The following is a 16,458-nucleotide window of genomic DNA, read 5'->3' on the forward strand; positions in this document are numbered from 1 at the left end:
GATGTTTCAATAAAGTCCTGATCATTCAAACCTGGACCTAAGGAAAGGAGCTGGCTCATTCCCATAGATCCCATCAGTTCAGTTCAGTCGCTCAGGTGTGCCCAACTCTTTGTTACCCCATGGACTGCAATATTCCAGGCCTCCCTGTCCATCAGCAACTCCTGGAGCTTGCTCAAACTCACATCCATCAAGTTGGTGATGCCATCCCATAGGTAAAAGATATCGCATAGGTACAAGTTACCAGTCTTTGACCTTTGAACAGCTTAATATACGGATGTATATCGGCTGCTTTTAAGTATGACACTGTGCTTAGTCTCTGTCATGTCCAACTCCTTGCAATCCTGTGGACTGTAGCCTGCCAGGCTCCTCCATTCATGGTGATTCTCCAGGCAAGAATACTGGAGTAGGTTGCCATGCCCTCCTCTAGGGGATCTTCCCAACCCAGGGATTGAACCCCAGGTCTCCCATATGGCAAGCAGATTCTTTTACCATCTGAGCCACCAGGACACTGTGGTCACTCAAATTTGTCTGCCCTATTTCTTGTACTGTTCTGACTCTAATCACTGAGTAAAAGCCTTTGTAGGAAATATTGATAGCCCCCGAGCTTTCTTTGTGGCTGGTTTAGAGTCATAGCACCTTAGGAGAATGATGACTTGGACTTTAATCATCATTTACCTCCCATATCTGTGAGGTTTAGATGGGATGACACAAAGAAACTGAGTGTAGTTAATGTGTGAATTGACCAGTATTCCCACGTCAGCCAATCTGGGCTTTACCTAAAAGCCAGGTAACAGATATGTCATGTAGAATGTTAAAATCATTTAAGAAGATAGTCAAAGTCAGCATCCATAAGACTAGAGAGTGTGTGTTGGTTCAAATCTCCAAGAAGCGGATATCTGGTGAAACTACTTTGGGAAAAAGCCATATGGAAAAGAGGGAGATGGGAGCAGGGGTGGGTGGGGAGAGACTTTGAAAGGCAATGCAGATCTGACATCTGAAACAGAATAAGGAAGGAGAAATAGGTAAGAGGAGGCACAGTGCACTGCAGACTTGACTGGGGCTCCCCATTGTCTACCATTGCCTTCTGGTGCAGGACTCTTATAGGTTAATTTGAGAAAGCTTTGGCCAATATTTCTATAACCATGTCATGCTCAGTCCTTAGCTGGGATTATCCCGAGAAAGTGGTTGTCTGTATGGATCCTGAAGTCAAGAAGGGCAGCAGTTGGGGGGGGGGGGGGTGGGGGCAGTTCCCTATCAACTACTCTCTCGAAACCTACAAAGATTTCTTTCATGGAGAAACTAGTGAGGTGTATGTTTGAGAGGCAATTTCTCCTTGGTTCTCAAGGCTCAGGGGAGTTTGAGCAACTAAAATCATTAAGGACCCACACAGATGTCTCCATCTGATGTTTCAGGGTCCCATATTTTTCCAGGCAGAGCCCTAACTTTAGAGACCTGCCTTACTTGAGCATGCAATGGTTTTGACCTGTCTCTAAGCTAGCTTCTTTGCCTCTGCTCTTTTTCTATAGGAGATAAGGGCATTCTTGAAAACTACTAGGGATGCCTTCTGGCCCTCACACTTAACTTTTCCATATTAATGATCGTCATGCTTGAGCTAAATTGCTTTAGTCATGTCCAACTCCTTGAGATCCTATGGACTGTAGTCCACCAGGCTTCTCTGTCTGTGGGATTTTCCAGGCAAGGAGACTGGATTGGGTTGCCATTTCCTTCTCCAGGGGATGTTCTAGGGATCAAACCCATGTCTCCTAGGTCTCTTGCATTGGCAGGTAGATTCTCTACCACTAGCACCACCTGGGAAGCCCCTCAGTTATTCAGTAAATCACTGTCACACATTGATTCCATCTAAGACAACTAGCCATTTCTGCTGTCCTTTTAGTCAACATTACCCTGTACTATTCAATGCTTATATTGTTACATTTCTAGTAGCATCCCCAGAGGGAAATTTTCTAGTGTACTAGTAGTGAATTCTTGAGTAGTTAGAGCTCCTTATTCTTGGGGCTTTCTACGTGGCCTATATTCCATTTGACATCATCTAACCACATCACACTGCCTACTTTCTTGGACCATTTCCAGTACTGTGTCCATCCAGATCTTACAGGAAGTAAACATGTAATATCTCTTGAAGAAAATACTTTGTAAAATGAAGAGTGAACAGAAATAGATGAAGCTGAATACTGGTTTAATAGGTGAAAAGGGAAACTGGGTACAAGGAGACTAAGATTGGTGGATAGCTCTAGGAAAGCCTCAGCACATCATAGATTCCTAGGGCAAAACCTACACATGGAAAGTGCTCATTGAGCAAAATGACCTAGATTTAATAACAAGTCATAATCAATCACTGGTTGTGACCAGCCTGGAGAGAGGGTGACCTTCATATAAAGGCTTCAAAAATCCTGGAGATGTTGCCCCTGAAGGATGTTATTATCCTCTTTACAGGAACTTCTCTTGAATTTTCTTCCACTAGAGTCAAATACTCCTATGTCTTCAACCATGGAAAATGTACTAAGGAAGGGGGGAGTGTGATTGAACTGTCCTAAATCTTCGATAAGACTCTCAAATGTCTACTTGAATTATCTAAAACGATTCTGTTCAGAAACACAAAATATGTACCTTAAAGGAATGAAATAACATGGTAACCAACTAAGTTCAATCAAGGGGACTAGAAGAACCATGATTCTAGAATCAAGACACATCATAGTGTTACTTAACCATGATCGTCATCAACTGGTCGTGGATGTCACACTTCCTTATTGAGGATTTATACTCCCAATTCCAAGGGAATTGGCTTACATATTATTGCCTTTTTATAATACTCCTGCAGGGGTAAAAACTCCTAATTCAGGAATTCCACTGGCTGATCATTGATTATCTGGATTCAGGGCTGACAATGGAGCTCATGGAATCACCTTGCACTCCAACTCTTGGTCTTGCTATCATAATATGAGGATGGGAGAACTTACAGATCTTAAGATCTCAATTAAAGATACCAACATAAAAGTCTTCTAGAATCTCTAAGTTTCTAGGCCGTGAGATGAATTAACACTATGGAAATAAAGGATGTTGGAATGACAGGATGGAAAATACACCCAATGACCATGTGCCACAAACTTCAACTGAGAGAAAATTCGCATCATTGTGAAACTCGGTGACCATTTTTCCATAGACTGGGACTGAAAAGAGATGACAATATAAATCTGGACTTTTCAAAAGCAATGGGAATGGTACAGTCCAGAAATAGCTAGTGGTAGTGATGAATCAATGCCTGGAAGATAGAAACCATTATCATAATGAGATGTAAGATCAACAGGGCAGACCCATGGAGAGTTAAATTGTTAAAGCTTCTCTAAGGCAAGATGTGGATGGACAGGCAGGAATTGTTAGAGCTCTATGCAACAGAAGAAATCAAGCATTAATGAGAACATCCATGATAGTCATGATCTTTGGCCAAGTTTTCAGATCTTAAGCCTCTTTTAAATCTGAAAACCAAGGTCTGTAAGAGGTTGAATCCTCAAGAAGAGAGATCCTATAACACCATGGCATGTGTTTATGGTAACTGCCTACTACTTCCACAAAGGGACCTAAAACTATCTACGTGGGTCACCAACACTGGGTATTTTTTCCCCAAAACATTTCATGAGTATTAAATACAAATTCTAAGGCAACAATGATATTTGCAGATCCAAAGCATAATCATTTTTGCCACGTAAGCTTAAATAGTGGGCCAGATAATTGAGTCCTAAATGTCTTCAGTGTCCATGGACTTAGCTGACAGTCAGTTTCCTGGCCCTGACCGTATAAAGGCAATGAAAATGCTTGGTTGCTGGCAGAATGCTAATACAATTTTCTTAACTTAGGTACATGTAGATGACCGACAGGAAGTGTCTAAAACTCATCTCAAATAGCCAGAACAGAAATCAAATATTACATCCTTGAAAGAAATGGCAAGCAAAAGTATCACTCTTTTAAAAAATTGCATTTTCCATGTTTCCCTTAAGCCATCAATCTGAAGAAAGTGGATTACTTAAAATCAACTCAGTATTACAACAAGGTACTGTGCTAAGCTGGTTTATACCCCCTCAGGTACAAAGGGCTGGGACAAGGCTATCCATAAATATATGATTGTCTTCCTGAGGCCATGTGCATTCTATCTTCTGTCAAAATAGCCTGAGAAAACTGGTACATCTGAAAATTTTGCATAATATTTCATTAGTTTTCTATAGTACATTAATGACAATTGGTACAGATAAAGAAGAGGTGGCACTGGAAGAACTCCAGAGGGTGAGAGTTTAAAATGCATGGAGATTCAAGAGGCTATCATTTTAGTAATGTTTTTAGGAGTCCGGTGGTTTGTAGGGCATAGCCTCAAAGTAAAGGACAATCGTCACCATGAAGACAGAACTGCAAACAATGGCTGCTGCACCCCTTCAGGCCTGGAGGCAGCATATACATCTATACACCAGATGATGGAAAAGCCTACCATCTTGGAATGGTGCCTGGAGTTGGAAGGGGCCCTGCTGTTTGGGCCATACATCTGGTGTATCCTATGGCATTAGTGGTAACTATGTGAGGGGAAAATGGCATGTAAAATTGATGGCATGTTAATTAAAATCAAAGCATAGATCTCTATTAGAACAAGGTCTTGGTTTCTATGGCAGAGAACTATCTTAGTTCTTAGTATTCTGTTGGACAGAGCACACCTAATCCTGGGACCCCAAGAGAGTATGTGGCCATAACTATCTATATACTGATGCGGATTTGTCAGACTCACCAAGTCATAAATTCAAGTAGGTTAGCAATAATTTATCACAAAATAGAAATTGTACATTCTGCACCAAACACAGTTGGTACAACCAAAGTTATAAAATTATGTGGCCCAGGATGTCACGTCATCCATAGACATTTTATAGATTCCTCTCCATCAAATCACACCTACAGCCATGTTGTTGTTCAGTGGCTAAGTTGTGTCTGTTTGCGACTTCATGGACTGTAGGACTCCAGGCTCCTCTGTCCTCCACAATCTCCCAGAGTTTGCTCTAATTTATGTCCATTGAGTTGATGGTGCTATCTAACCCTCTCATTCTCTGCCACCCCCTTTTCCCTGTACCTTCAGTCTTTCCCAGCATCGGGGTCTTTTCTAATGAGTGGACTCTCCACATCAGGTGGCCAAAGTATTAGAGCTTCAACAGTCCTTCCAGTGAATATTCAGGGTTGATTTCCTTTAGGATTTATTGGTTTGATCTCCTTATAGCCCAATGGATTCTCAAGAATCTTCTCCAGCACCACCCAGCACCTCAATTCAAAGCATCGGTTCTTCAGTGCTCAGGCTTCTTTATGGTCCAACTCTCACAGCTGTACATGATTATTGGAAAAAAAACATAATTTTGTATGAATTTTTGTTGGCAAAATGATGTCTCTGCTTTTTAATACTCTGTTTAGGTTTGTCATCGCTTTCCTTCCAAGGAGAAAGCATCTTTTAATTTCATGGTTGTAGTCACTGTCCAGAGTGATTTTAGAGCACCTCCCACCCCCGCTCTTCCAAATAAAATCTGTCACTGCTTCTGCTTTTTCCCCTTCTCTTTACCATGAAGTGATGGGGACCCACTGCCATGATCTTAGCTTTTTTAACATTGAATTTCAAGTCACCTTTTTCAGTCTCCTTAGTCTCATCAAGAAGCTCTTTAGTTCCTCTTCATTTTCTGCCATTAAAGTGGCATAATTGGTATATCTGAGATTATTAGATATTTCTCCTGACCATTTTGATCCCAGCTTGTGATTAATCTAGCCTGGCATTTCACATGATGTACTCCACATGTAAATTTAAGGTGACGATATAGGGCATTTTTTAGCCAGTTGTCATAAAAAGATAAGGTTGGTTCCTAAATGGGTCATCTCACATGTGGCTACTACAAAGGACTGCTACTGTATACAGCTCAACCAAAACTAGAGAGAAATACCTCCAAGTGGGCATAGCTTTGAGTGGTGAATCTAGATAAGTACTTCAGAAAAAATAATTGCAAATATATATATATATATATAATCATGAGAGTGATAAATGACCTGGGTAGTTTGTATAGGACCTGGAAATCAAGACTAGAAGATGAAGGGAAAAGAGGCCTGGTGAAGAGACATACAAAAACAAATATATGGGAATGGGCATTATGATGAGAATTTTTGTATTAACACTCACCAGAAAGGCAACTACACAGATCACTTTACAATAAGGTAGACAGACTGGTTCTGCCAGTTGAAAGGAATCATTTGCTTTATTGAACTCATGCTCTCCTAGTAAGCACGGGAGTGGATTATTGGTGATAAACAGAGATGAAAGCTGTGCATGAAGCCAAAACTACTGACTCCCATTCACCAGTGCTAGTCTAGCTACTACTGCTGCCCAACATACAAAATGCCAGCAATGGAATATGACAACATCTCTGGAGAACAACTGGTCACTTGGCAGTTCATGTGATAGGAACAGACACACATTCCAGGCATAGGTTTGCCTTTCTTGCCAGCAGGGCCTTTACCAGTATTCCTAACCTGAGGTCTACAGGGTGTTTAATCCAGTGGCAGAAAATCTTACATATTACATGGGGTAAGAGAACCACTTTATAGCAATAGGATGGTGCTAAGCACATGACCATGGGATTTCTTGGTCCTAAACCCTCTTCTACCACCTGGAGTTCTAGGCTTGATGAAATGATGGAATAGCCTGTTTAATGTACAACAGATTCCAGGGTAAAAATGATCATACAGGTGGTTGGTATCCCATCAGAGTGCATGTGCAGACTGAAATCAATATGGTGCTATATCACCAATATGTAAAATATCTGGGTCAAGGAGTCGAGATGAAAGCAAATGTGTTCTCATTTCAAATTCCTAAACTTGGTAACTTTGTTTCTAGTTTTTGCAACTTTGAGCTCTGTGGTTTTAGAGAATGTGGTTACCAGAGTGATAATGTATTCTCTAGTGAACGCAGAGCAGCAAAAATGCCATTGTATCTCAATCTACGGCTGGCACAAAATGACTTCTGTGTCCTGGTGCTCGGAGATTAGCAGACAAGACGAGTTAGCATCTTGGACCTGATTGTCAGGAGAAGGCAGGGCTGCTGGTACAAAATGGAGACAATAAGTATGGAACCTAGTCGACAACTTGGGCACTTCTTGGTAATTCCTTGACAAGTTGTGATGGTGAAAAGATGGGTATAACAACCCCTTCCTGCCAGCACAACTTTGGCCACCACTACAACTCTTATTGTACCATAAGTAACAGGATCAGCAGAAGAGTAGTCAAGGGTGAGGGATGTCTAGAATGATGGGGTTGAGGATTATCAATATCATTGAGACCAGCTACAGGGGCTGTAGGTTATTCTACTAACCCTGTTCCCCTAGGGAAAGAAGCTCAACAGAGAAACTTTGAGGCAAGTTCATCCAAGATGTATATGGATTGAACTGTAGTGGATACTGTTGTCCCACCTGGATGTCCCCTTCTCACCCTCACCCCCAATTCAGATTAGGCATCATTCCCTCAGTTTCTGAAAACATTGGCAGCTAAAAACATTCATCTGAATCTTTACCTTGCCCTTAGATGAAAGAGCTGTGAGCCCAGGATAATGCTTAATTCCTGAACCAGCTTCAGTGACTATTTAAATACAAAAATATCAGGACTCTAGCTCCATTTTACATTGACTCTGAAAGGCCACTGCAGATCCAGATATCTCTGTAGGATTGTCTGAGGCCTTTGATATGGCTGTGTCATAGATCCACTTCTTCTGCCCCATCCTGCTTCCTCTCCTCCCACGATGGGCATTTCTCCTGAAAGTACTCCTTTGTAAGCTTTCTGAAAATTCTCCATCTCAGCCTTTCTTGATCTGCAACAGCCATATGTGTTACGTTCTCTGTACCTGTCATGTTCTATAATAAAAATACTCTTCAAGGGAAAACCTAGATTCAAAAAGGTAGTTCCTGAATAAAAGTTATTTACATTAAACATTTTGACTCAATCACCATGATCCTTGTCATGCTACATGTTAAGGAAGAACACTTGAAATGGCCATCTACAATAAAGGCTAAAGGAAATTATGTAATAACCAAACCTTAATTGTCTTAGAATGAGATTAGCATGAAACTGTCAGCATGAAATTATCAGTTTTGTTTGCCTAATGCACAGCAAGTCAAACGTGTAGACTGACATTTTTAGCAGAAAAAAGTTTCAGGAGACAGCCAAAGGTGGGGACGTAGACCTTCCTGAAAATAGGGTTTGGGTTATTTATGAGAGAAAAAGGTAGGATGGTCTGAGGGATAGGGAAATGAGATTGGAGGTAAGAAAGAGTCTGTGCAAGCAGAGAGAACGCCATGGCTCCTCACAAGAAACCAGTTCAGAAAATGGTGGTGGTAGCATGTTTCCAGGGTCTTTTTTGGCCCAACAAAATATCGTCTGTTAGACACACATGCAGGTTAAGGTCTCAACTTGTCTGAAATGATGTAGTAGTACTGGAAAGCAATTTAAGCAATGGTTGATATAGTCAGACTTACCTCAAATGTTACCTGTAAAGAAGCCAGTGGGAGTTTAAAGTCGGCTAAAAGCAAGAGAGACAAATTGATTTGGCAGGTCTAATCATGTTATCCCTGGGTTTCCTCAGGATGGTTAAGAGTATATGGACTAAAACCACTGGATGAATATCTTCTTGTAATTGCTCTCAAGTCCAGTACAAACTTGTATTCATCTGTGCTTGACTGCTAGAAGAATAAATTTGGGGTATTTTCAGGAGATTGACAGGGACTCACTAAGTCATTCTCAAGGAAGGCTATTAGCAGGGATTGAATCCCTTTTTTGCCCCTTTCTTTAATGGGTTTTGCACTCAGTTTGGAACATTGGCCCAACAACTGAGTCTGACCTCTATAAATATGAATTTTTTGCTCTCCTTGATCCTCCTTTCAGCCCATAGGTCTTGTTGCAAAGACAAGACTCATCTGGTCGCAAAGAGTCAGACACAACTGAGCGACTTCACTATATTCACTAGCTGGAAGTCTGATCATGGCTTTCCTCTTTGGAAGATGTGAATCAGACTAAGGTGGAGAAGATGCATGAGAGCTGGTAGAATAGAGGGAATCACTCAGAAATCCATCTGGGTACCTGACCAGGAGTTAAAGAACTGTGGTTACCTACCAGTTTCACAGCTCTGCATCTGGATTCTTCTAGCAGTTCTCAACACCCTGACCACACTGCCATCCTCAAATGCCTCCAACATGGCTCTCAAGAAGTTGGCCTCTTAGGATGAGGCTCCTGGTGCCTTGGAATCCATTGCTTTCATCGCAGCCTGGCACCTGCCCCACATTGAGCCATAGGTTGTTATCATCCTTGTATCTTTTCCTGCAATGAAGCAGTACCTCAGAGTATTGGGAAAACAGCTGATGGCCAGCTTCTGAAGGCATGCAGTTACTACGGGTGACTGGTTCTTTTCCAAAAAGTGATAGCTGGCTTAGAGACGATAGCAATGACAACCAAGCCACTTGTATCATCCTCCCCTGACTCCAACCAATTTTCTGTTTGTGCTTCCTTTTGACAGTTAATTTTAGCCCCAAATATGTGAGTTTTTCTTACTCTTACCTAATGCTAAGAGAAGTTTCCTGTATCTACCTAATGAAGCCTGGCTGCAGAGCACCCTGTTTACTTTTCTTCCTCTCATTTCCTCCTGAATATGTTCTGTTATTAAAAACTGTTAAAGACAATTTCAACTGGTTGAGACTTAGGCTTCCCTGGGGGCCCCTTCTTTCTCCTGTAACTTCCTGTTTGTCAGGGGCACCTTGAATATTGAATGTCATCTAAAGTTTCCGGGGTCACAGGATATATTTTGATGTGTTGCCTATACACCTCAAAGACCTTTACAAGAAACTCAGTGATCCTCCTTTGGTTTTCATTTTCCTTTTGTACTGTCTAGGGCTTTGTTTGGGTCACCACTTTTTGTAGACTCGGAAGAATGCAGTCTTGTAAATGTTAGTACCCATTAGGGCAGGCAGTAGCAATGCATCAGGCAATAATAGACCGGCAAAGGTTAGATTGAGTTTTCATGAGTGCACACAGGAACATTGACTGGCAAATTAGGACCACTTTGCAGTTGGAGGAAAGTCTTTGTTCTCACATTTTTCTGAAGAGGGAAGGTTTGCCCTATTCCCATCATATAGAAGAAACCATATAATGCTTATTCTGTAAGTGGACCTGAAAGATGTGATTTTGATTTCATGTACTTTACTTGAGAGATGTGAGAAAGCTGGTATAACAGGGAAGGGAAAGGTAGAGAGGCAGGCATCTAGTATTGGTGCATTCTGCCTATAACCACTGGAAACTAACCTGAGCAAATGGAGAAATGGTGTAAAAGACACCTAGGAATTCTCACACCTGAGGTGCAAAAGGAGCTGGGGTATTATACACCAACCTCTCAATTACTGAGGGGGCTCATGTAACAGGCTTCTAGCAGATGAGTGGGCAGAGTGGTGATGGCCAAGGATACATCCCTCTCAGGACAAAGCCCAGACAGTGACTCAATATGGTGATGGTGCATCACCACATCTGCCCTCGGCAGAACTCGGGTAGCAGGCTGTGAAGCTTTCTATTAGACCACCATGCTAACCTAATACTCTGCTAGCCTGACAGCATTCTGTGCCCAATCCATCTTCCTTCCCTCTTACATCACAGGTGTTGGTCCCTAATAAACTTCATGCAATTATAACTTTCTTTTGCCAGAAGAGCCCAGTTTGTAATAACTTTATGCCTGAGCAGAGCTGATCAGTGTGTTCTGTTGCCTCCTAAGGATTTCTATTCATATCCAACCTTTATGGCTGCTTGGATCATCAGGTTTGCAGTTCTTGATGGGCTGCTAATGTTGCATAATTAGATGGTGTATCAGACTCTGTAGAGGCCCAGCAGCAACTCTGAAGTGGCTTTTCAAATAGAGCACATCTATTAGTCAGGAAGATGACATGTGTCTTGGGGCTTGCCAGAGGCTCCATTAGCATCCTCTCTCCAACACACCTCAAACTCCAGTGGATCTGAGGGCATAAGGGTCAGGGGAGTGTGTCCCACAACCTAGATGAGCTGCAGGACTTCTTTAGTGCTGAGTTCAGCTCTTAGCAGATTAGGTAACTCACAGCTATCAGTTCAACTACTTGGAATTGGAGTCTTCCAGCCCATATTTTTGGATATCAGGTGCTGAAAAGGCAATATTTCATCGTAAATATATTTTTGCTGGAGATACTTTATCATTCCTTCCTGGATTGTCCTCTCAAATAATTCTTTAGCTTCGGGAAACTTTCTTCGATTTTCATTCTCAGGCAATCCTGAAGGAGAGAGGTCAATGTTCATAATTTGTTATAACTCTCCTCTAGCCCCTGCATCTTTTGGTTTACTATTTCCCTGTTTAAGACATAAGTTTTCAGCTTCAGTCTCCCTACAGTGGCTCTACTCAGTCTCTAGGATCTGCTTTTTAATAGGTCAAAATCATCTATCCTCAGATGTTCTCGTAAATTGCATCCCTTCTTTCAAAGGCCATTAAAGCTTACCTATACTCTCTTCCTGCTCTTGGGGTCACTAGTACACAGTGAGGTGTTTGGATAACATGTGGGGTGTGCCTACAGAATGTCACTTCTTTTCTGCAGTCCTTGTTCTTGTCCTTGGTTTTGGCAAACTGCTGAATTATCCTGTGTAGAATTGTTTTCCTCCCCTCATCCCATTGTGCTAAACGGTGTTCTTGTGAACACTTGCTCCCCGGTTATTACTAGGAAATGTCCTGCCAATAATTGTGACCTTATTCACAGTTAATTTTAGACTAGACAGTAGCTTAAGTGTCTAAATACAGGTTTCTGACTATCACACAGCCAGACTCTGAGACCTTATGTCACATATATGATCCTTTCTAACCTATTTCCTTCTCCAGTCCTCCTAAACCTTAGTAACCTGGGGCTGATGCCATTGCTATAAGAATATTTAACAGTCTCAGCTTGGATTTGGGATCATAATTTATGTAAGAAATTATAGGATTCTATTCAAGAGTCAATAGAGTCCCAGGATTCTGCAGAGAAGGTAATCAGATCTCATAACACAGCGATGCGCAGGTCCAGTCTGACTAGGCTGCAGGCCCGCATTTAGAACATGGTCGTCTTCTAAGCGTGCTTTGTGTCCTAGGCATCCAGGTGGATCTGGGCAGTAGTCTGTGGTATGTGGGTAGCTTCTGGCAAGATGTGGCCCCGGATATGTGAAATACTCCACATGATTGGCTTCAAAAGTTTACCTTCTACTGGATAACAATCCAGGTGCATGTAAATTAGCAACTTCTTTTGCCAGTGGTGTTTCAGCTTGAAGAATCAAAGATCCTATTCCTACTTCTGAATCACAGGAAATCAGGTAGAACGAAGAGTGAGGCAGATTCCAGTTAGAATCTGCTGCCGAGCTCCCTGCTACTGTGAGGCAACTACTTAGGGGACAGGCAGTGTCAGTATGTGCTAAGTCACTTCAGTCGTGTCTCTTTGCAACCCTATAGACCGCGACCTGCCAGGCTCCTCTGTCCATGGAATTCTCTAGGCGAGAATACCAGAGTGGGTTGCCATGCCCTCCTCAAATCAGTCAGTGTCAGGAAGTGAAGCAAAATTCTCTATCCAGGAAATCTATGTCTTACTGAACCTTGTGAAGGACTTAAGAGCAGATAACTTTATTGCCTGAACACCCTAAGGTCTGGCAATTGTGTTCTTTCATACTAGAAAGCCTGAACTTGGGTCATGAAAAAGTGTGCCTTATATATGTACCAATAATGCAAGCAACATATATTGGCTCTGGGCACCTCAGAACATATATTGGCTCTGGGCACCTCAGTACCTTTAGAGGTTGAAAAGTGAAAGTAAAAGTAAAGTCGCTCAGTCATGTCTGACTCTTTGCAACCCCATGGACAGTAGTCTACCAGGCTCCTTCGTCTATGGGATTTTCCAGGCAAGAATACTGGAGAGAGGGTTGCCATTTCCTTCTCCAGATCTTCCCAACCCAGGGATTGAACCCAGGTCTTCCGCATTGTAGGCAGACACTTTACCGTCTGAGCCACCAGGGCAGTCCTTAGAGGTTGAGGGTGGTAACTTTTTATCTAACCCCTGTAGGTGACTGTAGAAATGGAATATTAGCCTAGAGACTGCAGTCCAAAGTTTCCTATGGGCCTAGTTTGAACTTAAGGCTTTGGCTAAAGACATGTGGATCCATATTCCATTCTTCTTCCTGTTCCCTGTTTATACCTATATCTTTGGTATTAAAGATTACCTTTTTATAAGTGTTTTTTTTTATTCGTGCCATAACATTTTCTCTAAGTTGAACTTCAGCTTCCATTGCTCTATAGATGTTATTGATCCTGTTTTTCTATTCTAATGTTTTATAAGGAAATATTAATGATACAGCTAAAGCTTAAAACATTTTCAGTTCAGTTCAGTCGCTCAGTCGTGTCTGATTCTTTGTGACCCCACAGACCTCGGTCAGGTTTCCCTGTCCATCACCAACTCCCAGAGCTACTCAAACTCACGTCTATCGAGTCAGTGATGCCATCCAACAATTTCATCCTCTGTCGTCTCTTTCTCCTCCTGCCTTCAATCTTTCCCATCATCAGGCTCTTTTCAAATGAGTCAGTTCTTCACATCAGGTGGCCGAAGTATTGGAACTTCGGCTTTAGCATAAGTCCTTCCAATGAATATTCAGGACTTATTTCCTTTAGGATGGACTGGTTTGATCTCCTTGCAGCCCAAGGACTCTCAAGAGTCTTCTCCAACACCACAGTTCAAAAGCATCCATTCTTCGGTGCTCAGCTTTCTTTATGATCCAACTCTCACATCCATACATGACTACTGGAAAAACCATAGCTTTGATTAGACAGACCCTTATTGGCAAAGTAATGTCTCTGCTTTTTAATACACTGTCTAGGTTAGTCATAACTTTTCTTCCAAGGAGCAAGCATCTTTTAATTTCATGGCTGCAGTCACCATTTTCAGTGATTTTTGGAACTCCAAAAAATAGTCTCTCACTGCTTCCATTGAATCCCCATCTATTTCCCATGAAGTGATGGGACCAGATGCCACGATCTTAGTTTTCTGAATGTTGAGTTTGAAGCCAACTTTTTCACTTTCCTCTTGCACTCTCATCAAGAGGCTCTTTAGTTGTTCTTCGCTTTCTGCCATAAGGGTGGTGTCATCTGCATATCTGAGATTATTGATATTTCTCCCGGTAAACTTGATTCCAGCTTGTGCTTCTTCCAGCCCAGCATTTCACATGAGATACTCTACATATAAGTTAAATAAGCAGAATGACAATATACAGCCTTGACATACTCCTTTCCCGATTTGGAACCAGTCTATTGTTCATGTCCAGTTCTAACTGTTGTTTCCTGACCTGCATACAGGTTTCTCAAGAGGTAGGTCAGGTGGTCTGGTATTCCCATCTCTTTCAGAATTTTCTACAGTTTATTGTGATCCACACAAAGGCTTTGGCATAGTCAGTAAAGGAATAGATATTTTTCTGGAACCCTCTTGCTTTTTCAATGATCCAGCGGAATTGTGGAGAAGGCAATGGCACCCCATTCCAGTACTCTTGCCTGGAAAATCCCATGGGCGGAGGAGCCTGGTAGGCTGCAGTCAGTCCATGGGGTCGCTAAGAGTCGAACACGACTGAGCGACTTCCCTTTCACTCTTCACTTTCATGCATTGGAGAAGGAAATGGCAACCCACTCCAGTATTCTTTCCTGGAGAATCCCAGTGACGAGGGAGCCTGATGGGCTGCCCTCTATGGGGTCGCACAGAGTTGGACACGACTGACTGAGCAGCAGTAGCAGCAGCAGCAGAAGTTGACGATTTGATCTCTGGTTCCTCTGGCTTTGCTAAATCCAGCTTGAACATCTGGAAGCTCACGGTTCACATACTGTTGAAGCCTGGCTTGGAGAATTTTGAGTATTACTTTGCTAATGTGTGAGATGAGTGCAACTGTGTGGTAGTTTTAGCATTCTTTGGCATTGCCTTTCTTTGGGATTGGAAGGAAATCTGACCTCTTCTAGTCCTGTGGCCACTGCTGAGGTTTCCAAATTTGCTGGCATATTGGGAACAGCACTTTCAGAGCATCATCATTTAGGATTTCAAACAGCTCAGTTGGAATTCCATCACCTCCATTAGCTTTGTTTGTAGCAATGCTTCCTAAGGCCCACTTGACTTCTCATTTCAGGATGTCTGGCTCTAGGTGAGTGGTCACACCATTGTGATTATCTGGGTCATAAAGATGTTTTTTGTATAGTTCTTCTGTGTATTCTTGCCACCTCTTCTTAATATCTTCTGCTTCTGTTAGGTCCATACCATTTCTGTCCTTTATCGAGCCCATCTTTGCATGAAATGTTCCTTTGGTATCTCTAATTTTCTTGAAGAGATCTCTACTCTTTGCCATTTTGTTGTTTTCCTCTATTTCTTTGCACTGATCACTGAGGAAGGCTTTCTTATCTCTCCTTGCTATTCTTTACAACTCTGCATTCAAATGAGTATTTCTTTCCTTTCTTCCTTTGCCTTTAGCTATAGTAAAACATTTTACTCTGTCTGAAATCTTAGAGTTTAGTCCTCAAAATAAATCTCCTCCCAGAAAGACAACTTTTCTCAGCAGGAATATTCAAGCTTAAATTTCTCGAATTTTCATTAAAGTGCACTGTTATTTAATTTCATGTCTCAATGAATTTGAATTTTGAATAGATTGAGGCAATTCCTGGGCATGATAATTAAGGAGGGACCATGGATTTGGCCTCAGGGCTAGGAACTCGTTCTTTAGGTAAAACCAGGAACAAGTTGCCCAAATAGTTGCTGATAAGAGACAACTAGTAATTCTATACTTCTACTGATGACCTCCTATGGATATATAATTTTATACCATCCATATTGGAGAAAAAGTCTATTTCAATACAGGTCTACTCTCTGTACCTGTAGTGACAATTTGTTCAGTATGAAGTCTTGATAAGAACTGTTCATTTCTTTCTCTTGTAAAGATTTAGGCTATTGAGCATATCTAGCTGCTTTTATTTTTTTCCTTTTGCATGTTCATAAAATCACTTCTCTTCATAATGTCTCCTTTCTACTTCTATCACTCAGGTTTTAGCATTTCTGGTAGCTGCCTTTCAAAAAATTTAAGAGCCTTCATTTCTAACTGTGGCTAGAAAGCTGCTTAACATTTGTCTGCTCTGAAAATCAACAAGGGGCTCCACTTACCTGTTCCTAAAGTCAGCCCAGCTGTCTCTGACCCTAAATGGAGCCCTTAAAAGCCTGTCTATCCCCATTAGGGATTCATGTAGCCCTGTCCTTGAGGGCTTGGTTCTCTAAGATCTTGCTCGCTCTTAGGAAGTGCCATCTAAATGTTAAGGTAGGGTTTTTTATACTATAGACCTTAACACATTCT

This window comes from Bos indicus, chromosome 3 (genome assembly GCF_029378745.1).
Source record: "Bos indicus isolate NIAB-ARS_2022 breed Sahiwal x Tharparkar chromosome 3, NIAB-ARS_B.indTharparkar_mat_pri_1.0, whole genome shotgun sequence".
In the NCBI taxonomy this organism is placed as follows: Eukaryota; Metazoa; Chordata; class Mammalia; order Artiodactyla; family Bovidae; genus Bos; species Bos indicus.